General features: G+C 39.9%; 1 long non-coding RNA gene across 2 annotated transcripts in view; it reads right to left on the reverse strand.

Annotated features, from left to right (window-relative positions):
- LOC145792703 (uncharacterized) overlaps window positions 1–20,836 on the reverse strand; it is a 32,348-nt gene extending 11,512 nt beyond the window's left edge. Inside the window, exons 1-3 of one of the 2 annotated variants that reach the window (XR_014332467.1) lie at window positions 20,700–20,836; window positions 12,730–12,953; window positions 12,416–12,519 (exon numbers count right to left, since the gene is read on the reverse strand). This is a non-coding gene — a long non-coding RNA (uncharacterized LOC145792703). Of the gene's footprint in view, window positions 1–12,415; window positions 12,520–12,729; window positions 12,954–19,952; window positions 20,296–20,699 lie in introns of those variants that run through there. The other variant, XR_014332466.1, reaches the window with a different exon arrangement.
- Between the last annotated feature and the right edge of the window lie 4,316 nt (window positions 20,837–25,152).

The following is a 25,152-nucleotide window of genomic DNA, read 5'->3' on the forward strand; positions in this document are numbered from 1 at the left end:
GGACTAATCTGATTTTGTATGTATTGCTTCCGTACTTGTGAGCCCCATATATTTATACTCTGTTGTGTGTGGATTTTTGAAAGTTGGCCTTCGGTAATCTTGGATTACTGGCCATCACGGCACCATAACTACTAGGGGCGGTTTAGGGTCGTGACAGAATGGTATCAGAGCACAAGTTCCTTAGTATACGTTATTCACACACTTTGAGTCCTAAAGAGCATAGGATTTCCCTTAGAATGATGTTAGGATTGCATCATATTGCTTGCTATGTGAACAAGGTGTGCATCGTCTCGGCATGCTTAATTGTTGCTTGCCTACGTGTTTATTTGTTCATTTTGTTTTAAAGTCACATTTTGCATACTCATAGCATCATGAGGAAAGGTAGACCTCCGGTTGGCTGAGATCAGTCCGAGGACAGATTAGACAGACTGGAAAGGTTAGTTGAAGGTTTGGCCTGCGAGTTAAGGCAGACAAGACAGCAGTACGCTAGTGCTACATCGACTCAGGCCGAGCAGACAAACGGCCGAAATGCAGCTCCACCTCCACCTCCACCTCCCCCAGTACCACAAGTGCCCCCACAGCCAGTTTTATATGGGGACGGCACGATAGCTTTAATTAGAGAGTTCAAGGAAATGATGCCACAGAGATTCCAAGGGGGTATAGAGCTGATGAAAGCCGAAGCGTGGGTTTTGGAAATGGAGAAGCTGTTTGAGATTTTCCCCAGCACCGACACCCAGAAGGTGACATTAGCAGCCTTTACACTAGATAACGACGCTCGCAGATGGTGGATGATGGTTCGAGAAAGCAATCCAGATTTGACCTTGACCCGATTTTTGGAGTTGTTCTACACCAAGCATTTTCCCCTAAGTGTTCAAGATCGCAAGACTACCGAATTTCAGACTCTGACGCAGGGCAGTAGAACAGTGGCTGAATACGACCGTGCCATTACCGAGTTAGCGAGGTATGCACCCCACATGGTCAACGATGAATATATGAAGGCTAGGAAGTTTGAAAGTGGGCTTCGTGGACCGATACAAGACCGAGTTAACATGCTCAATATGCCGACTTACGCTGGAGTACTGGACAAAGCCATTCTGGTCGAAACTAACTTGAACAGATATCAGAGTTCGGGAGAGAGCTAAAGGAAGAGGCAGAATTATGACAATCACCGAGCACAATCTGGTACTAAGAAGAAAGCGAATGTTGGCGGTTCAAGCAACCCAAGGCAGGAAAGTAGTACTAAGCCGACATGCTCAAGTTGTGGGAAGCCACATTTCGGGGTCTGTCGTCGGGCGTCTAGAGCTTGTTATGAATGTGGTGAAATAGGTCATTTTGTGAGGGACTGTCCAAAAACAAGGGCTGAAGATAGTAAGAAAGATGAAAATACCTCGGGTTCCGTACAAAAAGGTAATGCTGGGAAAGGACAGATGAGGCAAGGCAGAGTTTTTGCACTGGTACCAGGAGACACTCAGAATGCTGAGACAGTGGTGTCAGGTATACTCCCAATTTGCTCTCAAAATGCATATGTATTGATTGATTCGGGTTCTACGCATTCATTAATTTCTGCTAAGTTTGCCGAGAAGATTAATAGGAAACTAGAACCCCTTGATTATGTGTTATCTGTATCTACTCCATCTGGGAGATCTATGAATGTTGCATCCATCTATCGAACATGTGTTGTTGTGATTGGGAAAGTTGAATTGTTAGCTGATTTAATGCCATTGGACATAGCTCATTTCGATGTTATATTGGGGATGGATTGGTTAGTGGCAAATCACGCATCTATAAATTGTGTTTTTAAAAGTGTCACGTTAAAACCCCCAAACCTAGCCGAGGTCACGTTTCAGGGTAAAGGAGTAGTATCCCCAATCTCATCCATGAAAGCCTATAGGTTGGTCCAAAAAGGGTATCAATGTTATCTGTGTAGTATACTAAGTAATTTGAATGGAAGTATTGAGTTAGCCGACGTCCCAATTGTTAATGAGTTCCCCGACGTCTTTCCAAATGATTTGCCGGGTCACTAGGCGATAGAGGGGTAGAGTTTACTGTTGATATCATGTCGAGAACCCTGCCCATCTCTAAGACACCCTATAGGATGCCCCCCCCCCGGAGCTTAAGGAATTGAAACTTCAACTAAAAGAGTTGCTAGATAAGGGTTTTATCAGGCCGAGCACTTCATCTTGGGGAGCACCCGTCTTGTTTGTTAAGAAGAAGGATGGTACACTTCGTCTTTGTATTGATTACCGGGAACTAAACAAGGTGACCATTAAGAGAAGTACCCGTTATCGAGAATAGATGATTTGTTTGATCAGTTGCAAGGAGCTCAAGTCTTTTCCAAAATTGACCTTAGGTCGGGTTATCATCAGCTTTTGGTTAAAGCCGAGGATGTTGAGAAGACCGTTTTTCGAACGAGGTATGGCCACTACGAGTTTTTAGTAATGCCTTTTGGAGTGACCAATGCCCCTGCAGCATTTATGGATTTAATGAACAGAGTCTTTAAGCCATATCTAGATGAGTTTGTGGTCGTCTTCATTGATGATATGTTGATTTGCTCTAAGAGCGAAGCTGAACACGAGGATCATTTGAGACTTACCTTACGGACTTTGAGGGATCGGAAATTGTATGCTAAGTTTAACAAGTGTGAGTTTTGGCTTTTAACTATTTCATTTTTGGGTCATGTAATTGATAAAGATGGTATTTCGGTCGATCCTAGTAAAATTGAAGCCATTGTGAATTGGCCGAGGCCGACTAATGTGTCTGAGGTTCGTAGTTTTCTGGGATTGGCAGGTTATTACAGAAAGTTCGTGAAGGATTTCTCAAGGATTGCAATTCCGTTGACACAGCTGACTAAGAAGGGAACGGCTTACGAATGGACTGAGGATAGGAAATTAGCCTTCCAGGAGTTGAAGACGAGATTAGTCGCAGCACCAGTTCTTATACTACCATCAGGTAATGAGGAGTTTCATGTTTATAGCGATGCTTCACATAAGGGTCTGGGTTGTGTATTAATGCAAGGGGGTAAGGTCATAGCATATGCCTCTCGTCAATTGAAGCCATATAAAAAGAACTATCCCACCCATGATTTAGAACTAGCAGCCGTAGTATTTGCTTTAAAGATTTGACGCCACTACTTGTATGGGGCTTCTTGTCAGGTTTTCACAGATCATAAGAGTTTAAAGTACTTGTTCACTCAGAAAGAATTGAATATGAGACGGAGGAGATGGCTTGAGTTGTTGAAAGATTACGATATGCAAATTTAATATCATCCAGGTAAAGCTAACACCGTAGCTGACGCTTTGAACAGAAAGATGGTTGGAAATTTGGCATGTCTGACCACGATCTCAGTGGAGCCGACTAATGTTGAGGAAGTAAAGACAACACAGATGGAGGATGAATTCTTCAAGAAGGTAGTCGATGAGATTATCACAAAGCCGAGATCAGGGTACACCATAGAAAATCAAGTGCTCAAGTTTGAAGGAAGATTGTGTGTGGCCGAGATCCCAGAGTTGAAAAGAAAAATTTTGCAGGAAGCTCATGGTTCCAAGTTTGCTGTTCACCCAGGGAACACCAAGATGTATCAGGATGTGAAGCAGACGTTTTGGTGGCCGAATATGAAAGGAGAAATAGCCGAGTTCGTGTCCCAGTGTCTGTATTGTCAACAAGTGAAAGCAGAACATCAAAGGCCAGCAGGACTTCTCCAACCTTTACCGATTCCTGAGTGAAAATGAGAGCACATCTCCATGGACTTTGTGGTTGGTTTGCCGAAGACACAAAAGGGTATGGATTCGATTTGGGTTATCGTGGATAGACTAACTAAATTAGCGCACTTCTTGCCTGTTAAGACCACTTTCAACGCCGATAAACTTGCTTTGTTGTATGTGAATGAGATTATTAGACTTCATGGAGTGCCGATGTCAATTGTGTCGGATCGAGATCCGAAGTTTGTTTCCAGATTTTGGTAGAGCCTGCAAAGAGCTTTCAGAGCCGAGTTGAGGTTTAGCACAGCTTTTCACCCCCAGACTGATGGGCAAACAGAGAGAACGATTCAAACACTTGAAGATATGCCTAGACTATGTGTATTGGACCTCCAAGGGAGTTCGGGAGTACATTTGTCATTGGTAGGATTTACCTACAACAACAGTTATCAAGCTAGCATTGGCATGGCGCCGTATGAAGCGCTGTACGGAAGAAAGTGCAGGTCGCCGATATGTTGGATCGAGGTAGGAGACAAAGCTCTACTTGGTCCCGAGTTAATTCAAGTAACAACTGAGAAGATTAAGCTCATTCAGCAAAGAATCAAAACCGCACAAAGTCGACAGAAGAGTTATGCCGACCAGAGAAGAAGAGGGTTGGAATTTGAAGTCGGGGATCATGTATTCCTAAAGATTTCGCCGATGAAAGGAGTTACAAGATTTGGGAATAAGGATAAGTTAGCACCCGGTTACATCGGGCCTTTTGAAGTTCTTGAGAAGGTTAACCTCGCTGCCTACAGACTTGCCTTGCCACCAGAATTGAGCCAAGTCCATGATGTGTTTCATATTTCAATGTTGAGGAAGTATATTCGAGATCCACTGCATGTGATCGACTATTTCGGAATTGTAGTTAATGAGGATTTAGGCTACGAAGAGAAGCCGATACGGATTATCGATAGGCAGGTGAGACAATTGAGAAGTAAGTCGATACCAATGGTGAAAGTTGAATGGAAGGAGCATTACGATGAGGATGCTATATGGGAAATGGAAGAGGAAATGAAAGTCTAACATCTAGAATTATTTTTGGAACAAGGTAACTCAAGTTTGGGGACCAAACTTCTTTAATGGGGGTAGGATGTAACAACCCTCACTTCAACTTAGTCATACTTTCATGCATTTACGTATGATCTTGTCTTGTTATGTGCATTTGTAAATCCTGTCTTGTTTTGCTTGAGTGTTGCTTGCATTCTTTGTTCTTGCCTGGTGTGTTGCCGAGGTCATCTTAAGCCTAGACACCTTGAAACCTTTCCACACTTAGAACAATCTTGGAACCACTTCGGTTGACCTCCATCTTCACCCTGGCATATTAGCCGAGATGTCACCATCTAGGCCGAGGTGCCCGTCGCCTAGGCCGAGATGTGCATCATCTAGGCCGAGATGTTACTATCTAGGCGTTCTAGATCCTTGATCCTTGCACTCAGTAATTTTGTTCCTGGAATGGTGTGACCTAGACCGAGGTGTGGCACATCTAGGCCGAGGTGTGGCACAGCTTAGTCAAGTGTTGTCCTTCCAAGCCGATGTCGTTGTCACCCTACTTGCCGAAGCTTTGCCCTTAGCCGAGATCATCACTTGCCGGAGTGCTCTTGCCGTCTAGCTTGTTGAACACACCTTGTCATGGTCTTGTCTTGTCAGTCAGTCACCTTTTTGAGTAGAGCCAATCAACCGATGCCACGTGTCCCAGCAGAGGGTTAAGTCAGTGACTGTCGAGAGAAACATATCATTTTGTATCAAATCTTGCCTTTTAGAGAGAGAGACTCTAGGGAGAAGAAGGTGAAGCCTTTGAGTAAGAGAGTGAACTTCCAAGCTTGATCACTGAAGTTTGAGCCGTTAGATTCGAGTTCTAAGATTAGAATCTTAATCACCTCTTGTTGTTCTTATTGATCATTTAGCTGCATTGCACGATCAAACCTGTTCTGCACGTCAGGCATTGATTTAAAGTTGGTTTTAGAGAGAGAAAATGGTTTTCATGTGTTCTTGAAGAAAAATCTTGTTTGATCCGAAAGTTTGCATTAAGGCTCATGTTTTTGTGTTTGTTTTCATAAGATCCTTGAATATGGGTACCCAGGTCTATGTTTTCGAATTCATAGCATGAAATCTCAGATTTTGTAATAGCAAGTTGTAATCTTTGCATTCATCTTCCTCATGTTCATGTTCTTCATGTTCGTCATGTTCTTCAAGAGAGGGAAACCCAAATTTTCCCGACTTCATTTCCTTGAGTGTGGCCATCGAGGCCACACCTCGACAAAGAAGTGTGGGATCTCAGCCTAGACCTAGTAGTTGCCCAGTATGTTTTCCAGAGATAAGAAACTGTGTTTTGATTTGATTTGACTTAGTCTTTGAAGAATGCCGAGGTCATTTACATGCATGCAAGACTTGTTTTGAGAAGTGCATTTAGTAGACTTTGCCATGTGTTTGTAGGATTGGGACTTGCTTTGACCCCGACGTTTGAAGAACTATATGAGTGGTATTTTTAATAAAGCTATGTTATCAATGTTTTGATGAACTTTGCTTTGCTTTGTTTTGAAAAGTATTTGTTAAGCATGAATGATTGCCCTTATTTTGTATACCAAGTATTATCTTGTTTTGATGATATCTTGCTTTGAAAGTCCTTAGTGCCAGGGGACTATAATGCAACTGCACATCTTGTTTTGGAAGTCCTTAGTGCCAGGGGAGTATAATGCAACTGCACATTTTGTTTTGAAAGTCCCTTGTGCTGGAGGACTCTAAACTTTCGCAGTACTCTCGTGTTAGGGGGCTACGGGCCTTTGTAACATAGGTCCTTTGTGCTAGAGGACTCTAAACTTTTGCAGCACCATTGTTTGAGATATCTCCATTACTTTGTCTTGTTTTGCCACTGACGATTTACCACGTGGGTTTGCTTGTCCGGAATGTAACCATTTGTGATATGTTGATGCTAGTAAGCATCCCTTGAAGCTTTAAAGATTAGCTAGTTGGACGAGGTCCATCCCTTGCTATATAAAGTTTTGATATGTATCGTTTTGAAAGGATTTCGGCCATTATTCATACAGACCCCTTTATTATTTATATCATTCACTGAGTATCCGAGCTCACCCTCTCCATATATATATGTAGGTGATGAGCAAGAAGGCGGTGACGCCTAGAAGTGATTCGCGAGCTTGTTTGGGATTTTTGCCTATGTCAGCTTAACTTGTATTTACGTCGGCTTGACTTGTATTCATGTCGGCAGTCTTGAAAATTATGCTTTTCGACTTGTAATACTTGTATTTTGCATACGTCGACTTGAGAAGCCTTTTGGTCAAGATGTAATTTGTACTTTACCTCATTTGTAACTAAGTTGTAACCCATGTAAAGATGTTTGCCATTTCATTTGACTTACGTACAGCTCTTATGGACTAATCTGATTTGTATGTATTGCTTCCGTATTTGTGAGCCCCATATATTTATACTCTGTTGTGTGTGGATTTTTGAAAGTTGGCCTTCGGTAATCTCGAATTACTGGCCATCATGGCACCATAACTACTAGGGGCGGTTTGGGGTCGTGACATCTCTGGCCTTGCCTGCGTACATAGCCATTCTTTCATCTCGAGTTTCATAGACCCCAGAAAGCTGGTTCACCACTAGTTGTGAGTCGCTAAAAACAAGAAGTTGTTCTACACTGAAGTGTTCGGCGCTACGCAAGCCAGCCAATAACGCTTCGTACTCGGTCTCGTTGTTTGAAGCCTTCCAGCCTAGCCTTCCAGCCTGTTCCTAGATAAATCCTTCTGGAGAAATAAGAACTACTCCTATCCCCGAGCCTCGGTTATTGGACGAACCATCGATGTAGAGTTGCCAGATGTTTCCAATAAAGAGTTGCCATGCTTCCGAAGCGCTGGGTTTTCCTTGTTCGGTGGCGCATGGCACCTATGCCGAACTCAAATTCCCCGGTTCGGTACTCTGGGTGGGAGTAAATTCTGCGACAAAATCCACCAAGACCTGGGCCTTGATTGCTGTCCTGGGTTGATACCGAATGTCAAACTCACCAAGTTCTACCGCCCACTTTGCTGTTCAGCCAGAGAAATCGACTCGACTGAATACAGATCTAAGGGGGAATTCAGTGAGGACGTTAATGGTATGCCCCTGGAAGTAATGTTGCAACTTTCTTGAGGCGATAAGCAGCGCGTAAGCTAACTTTTCCAATGGTAGATACCGTGTCTCGGCATCTAGTAAAGTCTTGCTCACATAATATACTAGTCTTTGTTCCTTGTCAACTTCTCGAATTAATACTGCACTCACGGCATGATCTGAGACTGCTAGATAGAGGTACAGCTCCTCTCCCAGTTCTGGATTGGACAGTAGAGGAGGTGTACTAAGGTATCTTTTGAGGCTTTGCAGTGCTTCGGTACATTCGCTACTCCATTCAAATGTTGCCTTTTTTCTCAAAAGCTGGAAGAAGGGCTTCATCCGATCTGAGGATTTGCTAATAAACCGATTCAGTGCGGCCGCCATTCCGGCTAGTTTCTGCAGTTCCTTAGACTTTGTTGGCACTTCGAGATCCTGTATTGCCCTGATTTGATCCGGATTCGCTTCAATTCCTCTGTGAGTGACTATGTATCCCAAGAACTTCCCTGTTCCTACCCCGAAGGCGCATTTCGAGGCATTGAGGCGAAACTGGTGGTTTTTCAGGATGCTAAAAACTTCTCTCAAGTTTGTGAGGTGGTTTGTGCGAAACTTGCTTTTTACTACCATATCATCTATATAGGCTTCCATGGTTTTTCCCAGTTGGTCTTTGAACATCCGAGTGATCATTCGCTGGTAGGTCGCCCCGGCGTTCTTGAGGCCGAACGACATTACTCTGTGGCAGTAATTCCCTCTCGGAGTGATAAACGCTATCTTTTCTTGATCCGGACCGAACAGTGGTATTTGATGATAACCGCTATAAGCGTCCAAAAAGCTCATGCGCTCATGCCCTGCTGTTGAGTCTACTAGTTGATCAATGCGAGGCAGCGGAAAACTATCTTTAGGGCAGGCTTTGTTCAAGCAAGTGAAATCAACACAAACTCTCCATTTTCCGTTCTTCTTCTTGACTACAACTATGTTAGACAGCCATTGCGGGTACTGAACTTCTCTGATTGCTCCCGAGGCTAGGAGTTTTTCGACTTCGGCACTTACTGCTTCGGTGTGCTCAACTGAGGATCTCTGACTTTTCTGTACAATGGGCCGAGCTGAAGGACTGATGTTGAGCTTGTGGCAAGCAAATTCTGGGTCCAACCCTGGAGTATCATATGCTAACCACGCGAATACCTCTATATTTTCCCTCAGCAGTTCTAGCAGCTGAAGTTTCTCATTAGTGCCTAACGAGGTACCGATAAGGAAGTACTTTTCCGGGTCATCTTCTCTTACCAAGACTTTCTCCAAATCCTCTACCATCTTTTCCTCTGGAGTTCCCCCCACATCTTCCAAGACTGGCTATCCGGCTACTTCTACCGTCTATACCCGATTGCAGAGCTGCTTTGCCTTTAATGCTGCCATGAAACAATGTTTAGACGCAACTTGATCTCCTGAGATCTGCTCTACTTCGTGTTCCGTTGGGAAACGGATGAGCTAGTGATAGGTTGAAGGGACTGCTTCCATTCGATGAATCCACGGACGGCCAAGTATGGCGTTATAAGGGGATGGTGTATTAATAACCAAGAACTCTATCTGGAGGGTTTTTGTCCCCGCTACGACTGGCAATACTATTCTGCCGAGCGGCCATTCCGGCTGTGAATTGAAACCGACCAACGGGGCTGCCGCTGGGGTGAGATGCTGCTCGGAGAGGCCAAGCTTTCTGAACAAATCATAATACAGTATGCCTGCCGCACTGCCCTAATCTTTTTCGATGCCGGCTCCACTGACATGATTCGCTGAATTTGCGCAGCCTTAGCGATCTCTTCCTTCAGTGCCTCCTCAGATTCCTGAGCCGCTGTCCCATAGATCACATTTATTATCAGCCGGGGTGGATGCTCAATATTTGCTTTTGGAGATGGGTTCCCCAGCTCGGCCACTTCCTTATCCTGATCAATGTATTCCCTTAGGTGTCCAGCTGCCACCAGGTCTTCCAAGTGTTGCTTTAGTGCCCTGTAGTTCTGAGTCATGTGTCCCCTGTCTTGGTGGTAGGTGCATCTGAGCTTCTGATTGCGCCGAGCTGGATCTCCCAACATTTTCGGCGGCCAAACAAAGAAGGGCTCTCTCTTGATCTTTTCCAGGATTCGATAGATTGGCTCTTTGAACACAGTCACAACAGCTTCGTAGGATTTGGACTTATCCACCTCATTCACTGCAATCCCTCGGTGTTTTCCTCGATCCGTTCTCTTCTTCTGCCAGGCTATTTGTTCTGCTGAAACTACCTCAATGGGGATCTGATCGTCTTTGAGACGAGCATACTGCTCAATCCTGGCGCGCAAGTCTTTCAAAGCTGTGGCCGGGCGCTTGGTAAGCGATTGTCTCAACTTACTTTCTGGGCGCAGACCATGTTTGAAGGACATAACGACCATCTACTCGCTGCACACATTTTCTTCCAGATCATTATACTCTTCCCAATATCTCCTAGCATAATTGTGCAGCGTTTCCTCTTGCTCCTTCTTGAGGCCGAACAGTGTATCCAGCTCTTTTGGGATCTTAGTATTGGAGACGAACCTGGCTAGGAACTCTTCGGAGAGCTGCTTCCAGCCATGAATCGACCCAGCGGGGAGTCGATCGAGCCATCGGAGTCCGGTTTCTCCCAAGATGGATGGGAAGACTTTGCACATCAATGCCTCATCTCGGCTCCATAGAGACATCATCTGTCTAAAATGGCTGATATGTGTCAGAGGGTCCGATTTCCCATCGTACGAAGTGAACTTTGGTGGAGTGAACTTCTTTGGAGGTCTCATGGTCTCAATCTCCAGAGAGAATGGCGAAGAGACGAGCCTGTCCAGCGCTCGATGTTCTCTCTAGTGAACAGTACAGTCCAGATGATCTCGATGTTGCTCGTTTTGCCTATTGCTAATCAGCTAAGTGCGAAGGTCCTGAGGAGGGTATTCAATTTGTTGACTAACCGTCTTCTGCCTCTTGGCCCTCCTCCGGCGTGACCCACGGGTGTGGCTACTCGCCGCTTCACTCTGTGCTGGGATGGGTAGGCTTCGTTGCCCGGAGTCATTCCTGGAGAATTTTTTCACTGGTAGTTCTCTAGACGAGCTCCTTTGTTGCAAACGAGAGGGCTCTGCTTCCGTCCTCTTTTCCGTCGGATCACCCAACACCTTCTTAAGTTGAGCTTTCAATTCCTGTATCTCCATTCCCATGGAATCTATAATTCGATCTCTATAATCCTTTTCCAGAAGGAAATGATGAGAAGAACCTCCGGCGAAGGGCAGTCGATGCTCGACGGATTCGGGGGTTCGATTATTGTTTCCAGTTTGCTTCTCCAGAACTGTTGGGAGTGCCAAACCTTTGTCCTTCGTCTTCTCCGTCTGTGGAGTATGTGCTGAAGGCGGAATGTCCTCAATCCCCATTGCCGGAACTGAATGCAGAGCTCAGAGGTAAAGTGATCCACATTTACCGCACCAATTGTGCGTACCGGATTCCGCACTAGATGAAAGTGGATCGGGGATCCGCACTCAGTTAGACTATCCAAGGACCGGGACTCTTGCCACAAGAAGCACCGTTAGAGCTGCCCGGCCGGGGTTGGCCGGATAAACCCTCCGGCGTGGGAATTAGTGATCAGAGAAAGAATGTATGTTAAGTGTGATTAGAACAATTCTCCTTAGTTCAGTTCAATTCAGTTACCTTCAATGTGAAGTTTATGAAATATATATAGTATTCCTTACTTGCTTCTCAAGGTGGTTTCATGGAATGTGGATGCTGCCAGGTGTCCTTTCAGCATTGCTCCAGGTGGGGGACCACCTGGTAGTTGTCATTGATTGCATATACTCATTGTAGGCATGCTGATAACAAATCACATTCATTTGGTTCAACAACTTCCATGATTCTAGGCGTGGGGGACCAGCTGAGGTGGCAACCTGCACATGCTTGCACTCACAGCTCCCACGTTTCCTTGTGAGGTTTCTCCAGCTCGGTACTCATGTACTTCAGTTCGGTACTGATGTGCCTCAGCTTAGTCTGATTCAGGATCATTCATGGAGATGGGCTGCCCATTATCTGTTCGGCCCACAGATTCCATTTCGCAGCTCGGCCCAGCCCAGCCCAGACCAGCACTACGGCTGGGCTAGCCTTTCCACTGCGGATTGGGCCCAAGTGCTTGAGGACTTAGGTGGACTGTTGATCATGAAGTTGGGCTCAACTGGTTTGTCTATATACTCATCTGACCCACTTGGATTCGAACTTTGTTGGATTAGGCCGGCCCAAGGCTTGGACCTGACTCATTTCACATTTAGCCCCTTCATATGCAAAAGATGAATTTGTATCCAACATACCCACAAATTAATTTTTATTTTTATTTTTTTGTCAAAATCAAATTAAAACTTGAGATTAAGCTAGCAAGGGATTCATGGTATCACTTATATATCTAAACCCAAATCTATAATGATGGGTGAGAGGATAAGAGATATGTTGTTTTAAATAAAAAGAGAAGATCCCCTTTTGATTTGCAGAATTGAAATTGAAGCACAAACACTTTCAAAGTTTTTATTTTATTTTATTTGTTTTGAGAATTGAAAAAAACTTACAGTGGATGAGGGAAACATAATTGCCAAGATCCTAAACAGCCTCTTTGAAAATCACTTTCAGCATCAATCACCTCTATCACCCCACGTTTCCGTCTAGCCTTAGCCTAAGATGAGATGAAAAAGGCAAACCAGTAAACTTAAAAATCAAGTAAACTGATAAGAAAAGCAACTAGCATAATAATAAGGGTCACAGAGATTGTACATTCTTTATTGCACTCACTTTTATGCAGAATGTACTATCTTTTTAAAACTCTTAACATATACCCTAACGGCACACATTAACAAAATCTTAACAATAATGTAAAATTTCATACCTCAACAAAGCTTCTTGGTGAGCATATGACAACTTTATCATCAACAGACTCAAGCTCGATTGTCATTTGTATTTGTGACGGTCCAGTGTCCCAAGGTAACGCTAATGTAAGACTGAGATCAATAGATCGCACATTGTCAACGGGTGAAGGCAGATTATTGAGATCTAAATCAAGCACCATTTTTTCCTCTGTCTCAATTCACCCTTCAGATGTTACCTCAATCCCTGCATGTTTATAAAATAACTTTAGCTGTTTATTGCAGTCAGTTGGAACAGTTTCATAATAAGGATGGAAATTGGTTTTAAAAAAGTATGCCATCCTATTTTTTCAATTTTTTTCTCAAATGCCCATCTCACTGCTGTGATGAAATGAAAAAAAATAAATATATTATTTAGCAAACAATCTACATATTTAAAACTGCATTTATGTAATTGAAGAAAAAATTATGTTAGAATTTTAAAAACAATTTTCCACGTTTTCATTACAAAACAAACATGTTTCACCAAAATAAAAAATAAAAATTCTTGAGCGGATTTAAGAAATATCAAATTAGAAGAAAACATAGATCACAAAGCAGAAAAATGAAGAACCATACAACAAAAAACAAATTACGACATCTCCATGTTTATTTTGCCACTAAAGAGTACCACTACTGCCTTTATATTGCACGATCCTCATGTGCCACTACACCCTAAGAAGCACTGAACACAAGACACAAATATGGCACGATACGGCCATGTCGATACAACAATATTTTTTAAAATTTCTTATATTGACATGACATAGAAAGGACACAAAAACAAATATGTATATATTTTTATATTTATACAATAAAATATTATCTATTTCTCATGTTCTGCATTGCCAATAGATTTATATATTATTATATGACAATACTAAGAAATCATGTACCACACCCTACGTTTTAGAAAAGAAGTGTGAACTAAAATCATAATATCTATTTTAAAAACTGCATTTATAAACAAATCGTAAGACATGGGCTTTGGGGCTCTTAAAATTAAAAGATCTAATAGATGAGATAATGTTAATAGATATAAATTTACATTAATTGTATTTTATTGTTAGATTCCAAAGTTATTTTCTTCAAACTTACAAGTTACATGTTTTGTGTTTGTCTCAGTGAGTATGTTAGGTTTCTGAAAACATTAAAAAAAAATAAAAAATAAATAATAATAATAAAGACTTGTTGGATGCATGTTGACTTATCACCTTCTTGAAAAAGTGTCTGAGTTTCTAAGACCACACCAGCTATTTTTATCATGAACTTCATCAAATGAGATTTGTCTTGTGTTAAATCAATTTTTTGCTAGAATCCAATCATTATGTTGTTTTGAATATTTTTAGAAGGTTTTAAAAGAGACGTATTAGTGAAAGCAAAGAACTCAAATGCATCCAACTAAGCCCTGATTGGGTTTGCATTATCCTACGCCTGAGCTAAATAAAATTCATAAGATCCTACAACTCTTCAGCCCAAGGAGTTGAGTTCTCAAATTTTGTGAACCAAAAGAAAGAAAGAGAGAATATAACCAAAAAAAAATTAGGTTCTGGGTTTAAAGAAAACAGTGAACATTATTCATTTTTAAAATTTCAAATTAAATTCCAAAATAAATAAATAAATAAAAGTAATCTCGAAGTTTTGCAGAAAAATTTATGGAAGCACTGTTTAAAATAAAAACAAAAACAAAAATTTGTGATGTATGTAGAATCATTATTTCATTTTCATTTTCATTTTTGTCTTCTCTACGGACTGAAAAAAGAGTCATAAAAAATAAAGATTCAATTACACACTTGATTAACACTATCACTATATCACAAAATTTCTCTGTAATTTACCCACTTGATTAACACTGTATCACAAAATTTACCCACTTGATTAACACTATTCTCACTTTCCCACTTAATTTACCCACTTGATTAACACTATTCTCACTTTCCACCAATTTCTCTGTAATTTACCCACCTGATTAACACTATATCAGAAAATTAAAATCTCTCTCAAACACAAACACACAAACAGAGTTGAAAAACCACAAACACATGTGAGAGAGAGAGAGAGAGAGAGAGAGAGATTATAAAGAATCAGAACCCAATTCACTAGCAGATGTATAGAGATTATAAAGATTATAAAGAATCGGAGTGGGTTTGGTCTTCTCTTCTGTGGTGTCTGTTAATACTATATTATGTCTAGATCTACAGCTAAGATGTTAATATATTAATACTACATTATGTATAGCCCTACAGCTAATAGTAGATAATCTAATAGTAGATTAATAGCTTATATATCTGTATAGCTCGTTGTTGCTAGCCTAGCACAGATAGGCCTTCTTTTCCTTTTTGCCTTTCATTTGTATATTTCCTTTGATTCATCATTATGTCTTGTAAACCATCTCCTATATAATGGAGGTTCCATTTGGTTGCAATATATATCAAACACACAGAGCTAATATTTGCTCTCTCAATCTCTGTCAATTTCTTATATGGTATCAGAGCACAGGTTTTCTGCCTAGCCTCTTCTTCCAACAAATTTTTCTGCAGATTGCATTTCATCTGTATCCCTTTTTTTTTCGTCCATCTCTGAAATACAGTTTTCACCACACCAGAGCCTTCGTCTCCTCCGGACAATTCCAACGCCACCAATTCGTTGAAGTTTGCAGACTTTATGAGGTGGATAAGTAGACCCAGGGGGAGGTTGCATGTAGACCTCCTCAAGAAGAACACCATTAAGAAAGGCATTTTTCACATCCATTTGATAAAGATCCCAGTGTCGGGTAGTAGCAACTGCAATAAGGCTGCGAACAGAGGTGAGACGAGCAACAGGAGCAAAGGTCTCCGCGCATCTCTCCTACATCGCACTCCTTTACCCACTCTTGAGCAAGCCGTTTCTGAACTCCTGTCCGAGGAAACCAGGTTTGGTACTCTCCATCCACACCCTGTGGACTCTGTTCTTGCTACTCCCCAGATTCGGAGTTCTCCTTCACCACAGCGGTCCACTACCTGCAACTATTGTCACAACCGCAATCTTCCATCGACTCATCTTCTGGTTCATTGTCCCGTTTGTCTTTGTCGATTTTGCAACAAGACTGGCCCCGGTCATCTCCAACAAGATTGCTTCCGCAATCCTCCCCGTGCCTCTCGCCATGGTCCTTCCACCGGGAATTTTTCCCGCAGCAACTCTCACCGTTCTGGGACTCCATTTAAAAACATGCCTGCTCCACGCACTGCTGCTGCCGCCTCCGAAGATTCACCTTCTTCTGTTCCTGTAGATCCTTCCACTCCGGTCTTCTCTCATACCGATGTTGAAGCCATGTTTCAACATTTTTGGCAGCATTCCGGTACTCCTCCATCTACTGCTTTGTCTACCACCGCAGGTAACACTTCCTGGTACTTTGACTCCGCTTGTTGTAATCACATGACCTTTGATCCTACTATTTTTACTCCTCTCTCTTCGACTCCTCATGTTCCTTCTATCCATACTGCTGATGGGTCTCTTCTGTCTGTAAGTCATGTTGGGTCTGTTTCCACCTCTCACTTATCTTTATCCCATGTATATCTTATGCCTGCTCTCACTTTAAATCTTACCTCCATTAGTCAATTATGTGAGCATGGTCTAACTGTTACCTTTTCCCATACTGGTTGTTTGGTGCAGGACCCTCGGACCAGGCAAACTCTTGGGATAGGCCGTAAGCAAGGACGTCTCTACGAAGTTATCCATCTTCATGTTCCGGATTCCTCTCAAATCACTGCTCCTACCACTACTACCACTACTACCACTGCTCCTCATTTATCTCATTTTCAGCTTTGGCACTATCGTTTGGGCCATCTTTCTGTTGGTCGTTTGAAGTCTTTAATTTCTAGTGGTCATTTGGGTACTGTAAGTTCTGATGCTTTCAATTGTGTGTCCTGTCAACTTGCAAAACAACCTGCTTTGTCGTTTAATAAAAGTAATTCTGTTTCTCTTGCGCCCTTTGATCTCATTCATTCTGATATTTGGGGACCCTCTCCTACTCCTACTATGGGAGGCGCACGTTATTTTGTTGTTTTTATAGATGATTTTTCTCGTTTTACATGGTTGTTTCTTATGAAAAATCGCTCTGAACTCAAACAAATTTATTACAATTTTGCTGCAATGGTTAAAACCCAATTTTCTAAAACTATCAAGATTTTTCGCTCCGACAATGCCATGGAATATAAAGATTTTGACTTTCTTTCCTTCCTTAGGAGTCATGGTACTCAACCTCATCGTTCCTGTCCAGGTACGTCCCAACAAAATGGCCGTGCTGAACGAAAACATCGGCATCTACTTGACACTACTCGAGCCCTCCTTCTCTCTTCCTCTTGTCCAGAAAATTTTTGGGGAGAAGCCGCTCTCACTGCTGCTTACACTATCAATTGTATCCCTACACCGGTCATTCATAATCACACTCCATATGAGCGTTTACATGGCACCCGTCCCCCTTACGACACCCTTCGGGTTTTTGGCTCTGCCTGTTTTGTTCTTCTCCAACCTCATGAACGTACCAAACTTGAACCTCGTTCTCGCCTTTGTTGCTTCTTGGGGTATGGTATTGAACATAAAGGGTATCGCTGTTGGGATCCTCTCTCCCAGCGTCTCCGTATCTCTCGTCATGTGGTCTTTTGGGAACATACAATGTTTTCCTCCCTCTCTCAATTCCGTTTATCCGTTCCCTCACCCTCTCTGTGTTTTACTAACCCTTCTGCAGATCTGTTTTCTGATGAGCTTCCTCCACTGCCCATGCCTGACTCTCTTGAGACTGCCTTGCCTACTGGTCTTTCTCAAGCACCTGCCAGCTCTGATGGTCCTGCTCTTGCTCCCTCAGACTCCTCACCCCCTGTTGAGTCTCTTCCTCTGGCTCCTCCTCCTCCTGCTCGACCACACCGGGTAATCCAACCTTCTACTCGTCTTCGTGACTTTATTGTTGGCTCTACTGCTTTTTCTACTTATGAACCCACCTCCTATCGGGAGGCTCGTTCTAATCCTCTTTGGCAGCAAGCTATGACTGATGAATTACAGGCTTTAGACAAAACTCACACTTGGGACATTGTTGATCTTCCTCCTGGCAAGACTGCCATTGGCTGTAAATGGGTATACAAAATCAAAACCTGTTCTGATGGCTCTATTGAGCGCTATAAAGCTCGCCTTGTTGCTAAAGGCTTCAATCAAGAATATGGTATTGACTATGAGGAGACCTTTGCTCCTGTTGCTCGTCTCACCTCTGTTCGCAGCCTTATTGCAGTTGCTACTACCCGACACTGGGATCTTTATCAAATGGATGTGAAAAATGCCTTTCTTAATGGTGTTCTTCTTGAGGAGGTCTACATGCAACCTCCCCCTGGGTCTACTTATCCACCTCATAAAGTCTGCAAACTTCAACGTGCTTTATATGGTCTCAAACAAGCTCCCCGCGCTTGGTTTGCCAAGTTCAGCTCTACTATTCATGACTGTGGTTTCACCTCCAGCTCTTATGATACTGCACTTTTTATCCGCAAAACTGCTCAAGGGACCACCTTGCTTCTTCTTTATGTGGATGATATGATTATCACCGGTGATGATGTCAATGGTATTCTTCATCTTAAACAATTTCTTAGCCATCATTTCGAGATGAAAGACCTTGGTCCTCTCAGCTATTTCTTGGGTCTTGAAATCTTCCATGATTCCACGGGTTCTTTTCTCTCTCAGGCTAAGTACACATCTGATCTTCTCACCCGTGCTGGTCTTACCGATTGCAAGACTGCCTCCACTCCCCTGGAGCCTCAGAGTCGTCTTACCCCTCTTGATGGCACTCTTCTCTCTGATGCTACTCTATATCGTCAGCTGGTTGGCAGTCTTGTCTATCTCACTGTTACTCGTCCTGATATTGCCTATGCCGTCCATATTGTCAGCCAGTTTATGTCGGCTCCTCGTACCACACATTATGCTGCATTAATTCGTATCATTCGCTATCTCAAAGGAACCATGTTTCATGGTCTTCATTATTCCGCCCGCTCCTCTCTCCAGCTTCGTGCTTTCTCTGATGCTGATTGGGCTGGCGATCCTACTGACCGCCGCTCTACTACTGGGTTTTGCTTTTTTCTGGGTGATTCTCTTATTTCTTGGCGTAGTAAGAAACAATCTCTTACTGCTCGTTCTAGTACCGAAGCCGAATACCGTGCCCTTGCTGATACTACTCAGGAGCTTCTCTGGCTTCGTTGGCTTCTTGCTGACATGGGTGTTACTCCCTCTGGCGCTACTCCCCTCTTTTGTGACAATCACAGTGCTCTTCAAATTGCTCACAATGATGTTTTTCATGATCGCACCAAGCACATTGAGATTAACTGCCATTTTATTCGGCAACACGTTACTCATGGTACTGTCCATCTCCATCCGATCTCTTCTGTTGATCAACCTGCTGATATCTTCACCAAAGCTCATTCTCCTGGCCGCTTCGTTGACCTTGTCTCCAAACTCAAGTTGGTTGATGTTTGTTCTTCTTGAGTTTGCGGGGGGATGTTAATACTATATTATGTCTAGATCTACAGCTAAGATGTTAATATATTAATACTACATTATGTATAGCCCTACAGCTAATAGTAGATAATCTAATAGTAGATTAATAGCTTATATATCTGTATAGCTCGTTGTTGCTAGCCTAGCACAGATAGGCCTTCTTTTCCTTTTTGCCTTTCATTTGTATATTTCCTTTGATTCATCATTATGTCTTGTAAACCATCTCCTATATAATGGAGGTTCCATTTGGTTGCAATATATATCAAACACACAGAGCTAATATTTGCTCTCTCAATCTCTGTCAATTTCTTATAGTGTCAATGAATCAGACCCCAATTCACTAGCAGATGTATAAAGAAAACCACTTACTCAACTGTGATTACATATATCTAGCTTTGACTTGTTTAACTATAATCATATGCAAAAGATGAATTTGCATCCAACATACCCACAAATTAATTTTTATTTTTATTTTTTCTGTCAAAATCAAATTAAAACTTGAGATTAAACTAGCAAGAGATTCATGGTATCACTTATATATCTAAACCCAAATCTATAATGATGGGTTAGAGGGGAAGAGATATGTTGTTTTAAATAAAAAGAGAAAATCCCCTTTTGATTTGCAGAATTCAAATTGAAACACAAGCACTTTCAAAGTTTTTATTTTATTTTATTTTGAGAATTGAAAAAAACTTACAGTGGATGATGAAAGAATGAGCAAAGTAAGGCATTCAGGGACAATACTGGGTAAACATTTTTGTGCAAAAACACAGCTTTCACATCACTGTTAGTTTGTGAGGTTTGATTGTTGTTTGAGTAGAAGCCACTAGAACTTGACCAAAACAGGGAACCCTTGAAAATCGAAGAGAGAGAGAGAGAGAGAGAGAGAGAGATCAGAGAAGGAGGGTGACAAGTCTTCTTTCAGTTTGAGAAGCTCTTGAAGATCGACAACGAGGAGGGATGAGAAGATAGAGAATGAAGAGAAATAGGGAGATAGAGAGAGTTTGGGTCTGAGACTGAGAAACAGAGAGATAGAGAGATTATGGGCGGGTGAGCCCACGCTTTCGGGCCATTTCAAGCCTTCACTCAGGTAGTTTAAATTTTTGTGGCTTAAATGGTTCAAATTTGTCAAAATAATATTGTTTTGACAGATTTTGAGTGTAAAACGACGTCGTTTTGATAGATTTGAGTCATTTGAACCACAAAAATTTGAGGTATCAAATATTTTCCTACAAACTAACACACACAATTAGAATTAAACATCGAACGATCAAAACACACTGATCAAACCCACCACCAATCATCGAAATTTTTTTTAATAATAAAAAAAAAACTATAAAATCAAATCACTCAACAACCCACAAACAATCGCAAGCAATTCCAAAAGATTAATTGATTTGTCAAATTAAATCAAATCAAAAAAAATGAAAAGATCATATCATACCTCTAGATTTTCACGAAAGATGATTAAGACTCGCAATGATCGAACATATGCACTATGACTTTCTTATAAGGAGAAGAAGTTTCCTACGAAAATGTTTGTTTGAAAGGGAAATGCACGCCTGTGCATTAAGACTCACTTATAAGTAGTAGAAGAAATTTCCTAGGAAAATGTTGGTTTGAAAGGGAAATGCACGCCTGTGACTTCCTTCCCAATTTGATATAAGTTTTGTAATCACTTTCAATCAATTGCTGCCTTTTGATTATTCTTTTTTCGGGTAAGGAAAATAATATCTGGATTTGAAAATTTTCATTAAAATCATCCCACGATGGCTCTTATGTTTTTCTGTATTTTTCTCTTCTTTTTTTTATCAATGATGATGCATCCATTCGTTTCTATTTTTGGTATTTCTTGGCGGGAAAAGATATGTTTTTTTCCTGGGAAAGAAAATAGTGGGAAACTTCACCAAATTTCTACGAAGTGGAGAGTAAAAAAACACACTTCAACCATTGAAAATAGAGGGAAACTTCACCGAAGTTTTTAAGAATTAGTATAAAACAACACTTGGCCTAATAAAAAAATAAATGTGGGTGAAAAGAGTGCTTTTCCATTGGTGTTAACAACACAGTTGCATTTCAATTTATGAATTTGAAATGAAAGAATTTCAACATTAATCATTTTTGCAGAATAATTCAAATTTAAATATAATAATGGATGATTATGATGAATTTAATAATAATACAAAAATAATTATTTGAAATAATTCGTACTATGAATATTATGATGAATATTTACTCAGTTTGCCAGCTATATATCTATATATTTCGAGCCAGAAGGTTAGGAGCTAATCTTTGCTAAATCCAAAAATTGATGATTTCTTTCCTATTACGGGAAGCGTAGTACTACGTAGCTCGAAACCCGTGGCTCGAAACCCGGCTCGACACCAAAACGACGTCGTTTTGGTGTCGATTTTTTTTTCTTTTTTTCTTTTTTCCGTCTCTTTGTTGCAGAACAAAGAAGGAGATGAAGAAGAAGGGAGAAGAAGAGAAGGAGAAGAATGGAGAAGAGAAGGGAGCAGGAGGAGGAGGAGGAGGAGGAGGAGGAGGAGGAGGAAAGGGAGGAGGCCATAAAAATCTGCTGGAGGAGGAGGTGGGGCGAGGCGGTGGCGGAGCTTCCACCTGCGACGATCGGCGAGGAGCAAAGGTGCTGCGACGACGGCGGCGACGGTCTAAAGCTGCGACGATCGGCGGCGAGGCGACGGCGGTGGTGCTGCGCGACGATCTCCTCCCTCCGTTCTTCCTTTCCCTCCTCTCCCTTCTCTTTCTCCTCTCCCTCCTCTCCCTTCTCTTTCTCCTCTCCCTCTTTCGAGCCAATTCGAGCCTCTCCTGTCGAGCTACGGCTCATTTCCGTTACGGGAATTTGCTAGAGCATCTCCAACCCACTAGGCATATGATACTTGTTAGTCAAAATGCCTAATGTGACTCACTTTTTTCAACTCCAATGTACTAGGCATATGTTTAGGCATTTTGGCTCGGCTCACATTCACTAGCTACATGTAGCTAGCCTTCAAGGCTAGGCAAAATGTATTTAATCATTAAGATTATTTCCCTCCATCTTTGTTGCTGACGTAGCATTCTATAAAGTTAATAGTATTTGGATGAATAGCTAAAATAAAGAGAATGGTTGTGGTAGAAACATGAAATCGTTGATAGGCAAAATAAAATGTATACTTTATAGTAATATTTAGATAGGTAAAATGCCTACTACCATTGGAGATGCTCTAGATAGGTAAAATGCCTACTACCGTTGGAGATGCTCGCCAGTGGTTTCTTATTCTTTATAGAGATCTTTTGTTGAACTTATATATAATTGTCTAATTATAATTTTATATATTATAAATACTTTAATAGGAAAAAAATAAATTATAAAAAATAATTATTTTCTTACTCTACTTTTAACTTTTCCTCCAATTTCGTAATTATCAATAATAATCAATTCTCTTAAATTTTTATAAAATTTAACTTCAAATAGTTTCATTTGAAATATCTATTCAAACGGAACTTAAATTGACCTAAAAAATAATAAAGGGTGGGAATTTCGTATTTGTAGATGGATCGACATAGTGATTTTGATAATATAAAAAAAAATTAGTTTGTCTCTAGGTAAAAATTGAATTGAGTCAGGCAGTTGAGATCTTTGATAATAGAAACAAGTCATTCCCTATTAAAAACAACCTTCTCCATTGGAAGGAAAATAGGAAGTAAACCAAAGATCATGATATTTGGATGATAACAACACTGGGCCCACTGAGGAAAATTTTTTGATTGAGATTATGGTATACATCTTATTTTTTTTAGGGACAATTATGGTATAGTGGTGTCAAAGAAAAAATTTGTACATTAATAATAAAAATTTTAATTTTAATTATTAGTATTTACAATATTTATTACATTTTAGTAATTTTTTTCCCCTCTAACCATCACTGATAAGTTATTTCTCCCCTTTTTTGGATAAATTATAAATACATCTCCTGAGATTTGATTAAAATACAAATCGTCCTTTCTAGTTTTAGAAATTACATTTCACCCCTTGAAATTTCTAATTTCATAACAAATTGCCTCTTTTATTAATAAATCATCAAGTCAATTAACAGTTTTTAATGATATTTGAAACATGTTTTAATTAATAATTTAAATAATTTTATTATTGTATACGAGAGTAATTATGAATTTTATTTTTTTTAATTAATTTTGTTAAATAAAATTTTTTGACAATGAAGTATTTGTAATTTTTTAAATTACAATAAACAATTTATACTTTGAACAAATCTTAGAAGATGTATTTTTAACTGTGTACCTTGTAACATTTTTCCATAAGTGTAAGACTCGTTCAATCCATTAAAATGATCAGATTATTAGTTTGGATTTGTGAATTCACCACGCATTATATTTTGGTATTTCAATTAATTTACTATGTAACTATTTGTTTATAAATTATTTATTAGAAAAATATATTTATTTGATAATTATAGTTACGTGGTTTCATAAACTTGTTTTCAAATAATAGATAAACCTAATTTTAAAATTAATTAATTAATTTCTTTAAGGATAAATATAATAAAATTATGTAATTATAATTATTGAATTAATATAATTTTTTTATAAATAATTTTAAAATGATTAGAATCTAACAAAATTACGGGTTGGTTTGGCATAAAAAAGTCACTATCCTATTTAAGGCACATCATCTTATTTAAATCACATTACCTCTCTAACACATCACATCAAACCCAATCCAAACTCAACCCATATAAATCAATAAATCAAAAAGTACACTTTTTAAAAACATTCCAAACCAATCCTAAATTCATGCCGAGGGACATATCCGACAACTGTCTCCAATTAATAATTGGGGAAATTGAAAATACATGCACTAGTGAAAAAAAATTACATTACAAATGGATTTTTTTTTTTTTTTGGGTGTAATTATGACACACAAGAAAAGTTTTACTAAATATATGAATGTATGTGTATTATGCACACAATAGAATTACACCATTATGAAAATGTAATTTTTTTCTCCACTACACCACTGAAATGCAAGTTTCACCACTGAAATGCAAGTTTTCCTTAAAGTCTCTTCAATAATGATGTGGTCGCCCTCAATAGAATTTAACAAAACAACTCAAGATTTGAATCTTGTAATAAGTTGAATCTTTAATTTTTATTTTTGTCAATTTAAAATCTAATATTTTGATTTGTATTTAATTTAAATTATTTATTTATTTTTGTTAAGTATCATTATTGAAAATATATATTTTAATCGCTAAACTAATCGAAAACGGATATTTTAGACATTTTTCGTATACCTATAATATGTTTAATGACTAAAATACTTTTGGTTTTTTTGTCAATTTTACTTAACGAAAATAAGAATAGTTTAAATTAAAAATAAATCAAAATATTAAAGTTTAAATTGATAAAATTAAAAATTAAGGATTTATTTATTACAAGACTTCCCTAACCACTCTAACATATCCTATCATTTTAAGGGTAATTATTGGGGACTTATGTGTAGGTTATATATAATAAGTGGATTTATTATTCAATAGGTCCTATTATAATTAATGACATTTTTTATTAAACACTATTAAAAAGGCATCACTAATTGTTCATTTTCAATGGCCATTTAAAAATTGTCACAAAAAATGTCAATTATAAATTTTAGCCACAGTTTAAAAAAAAAGTGCAACTAATTTTCAACTTTCAGCGACAGTTTGAAAAATTCGTCACAGAAAAATGTTACCAATTGTAAGTTTTAGTAACAAGACAAAAAAATTCACTAATTGTCAATTTTTAGAGACATGCACAAAAAATCGTCACAAAAAAATTATTTTTAACAACAATTTTACTAGTACTTATTTTTTATAGAACTTGATGGAAATTAAATGTAACTA

Source organism: Camellia sinensis, chromosome 6 (genome assembly GCF_055761805.1).
Source record: "Camellia sinensis isolate YWXY chromosome 6, ASM5576180v1, whole genome shotgun sequence".
NCBI classification, from domain to species: Eukaryota; Viridiplantae; Streptophyta; class Magnoliopsida; order Ericales; family Theaceae; genus Camellia; species Camellia sinensis.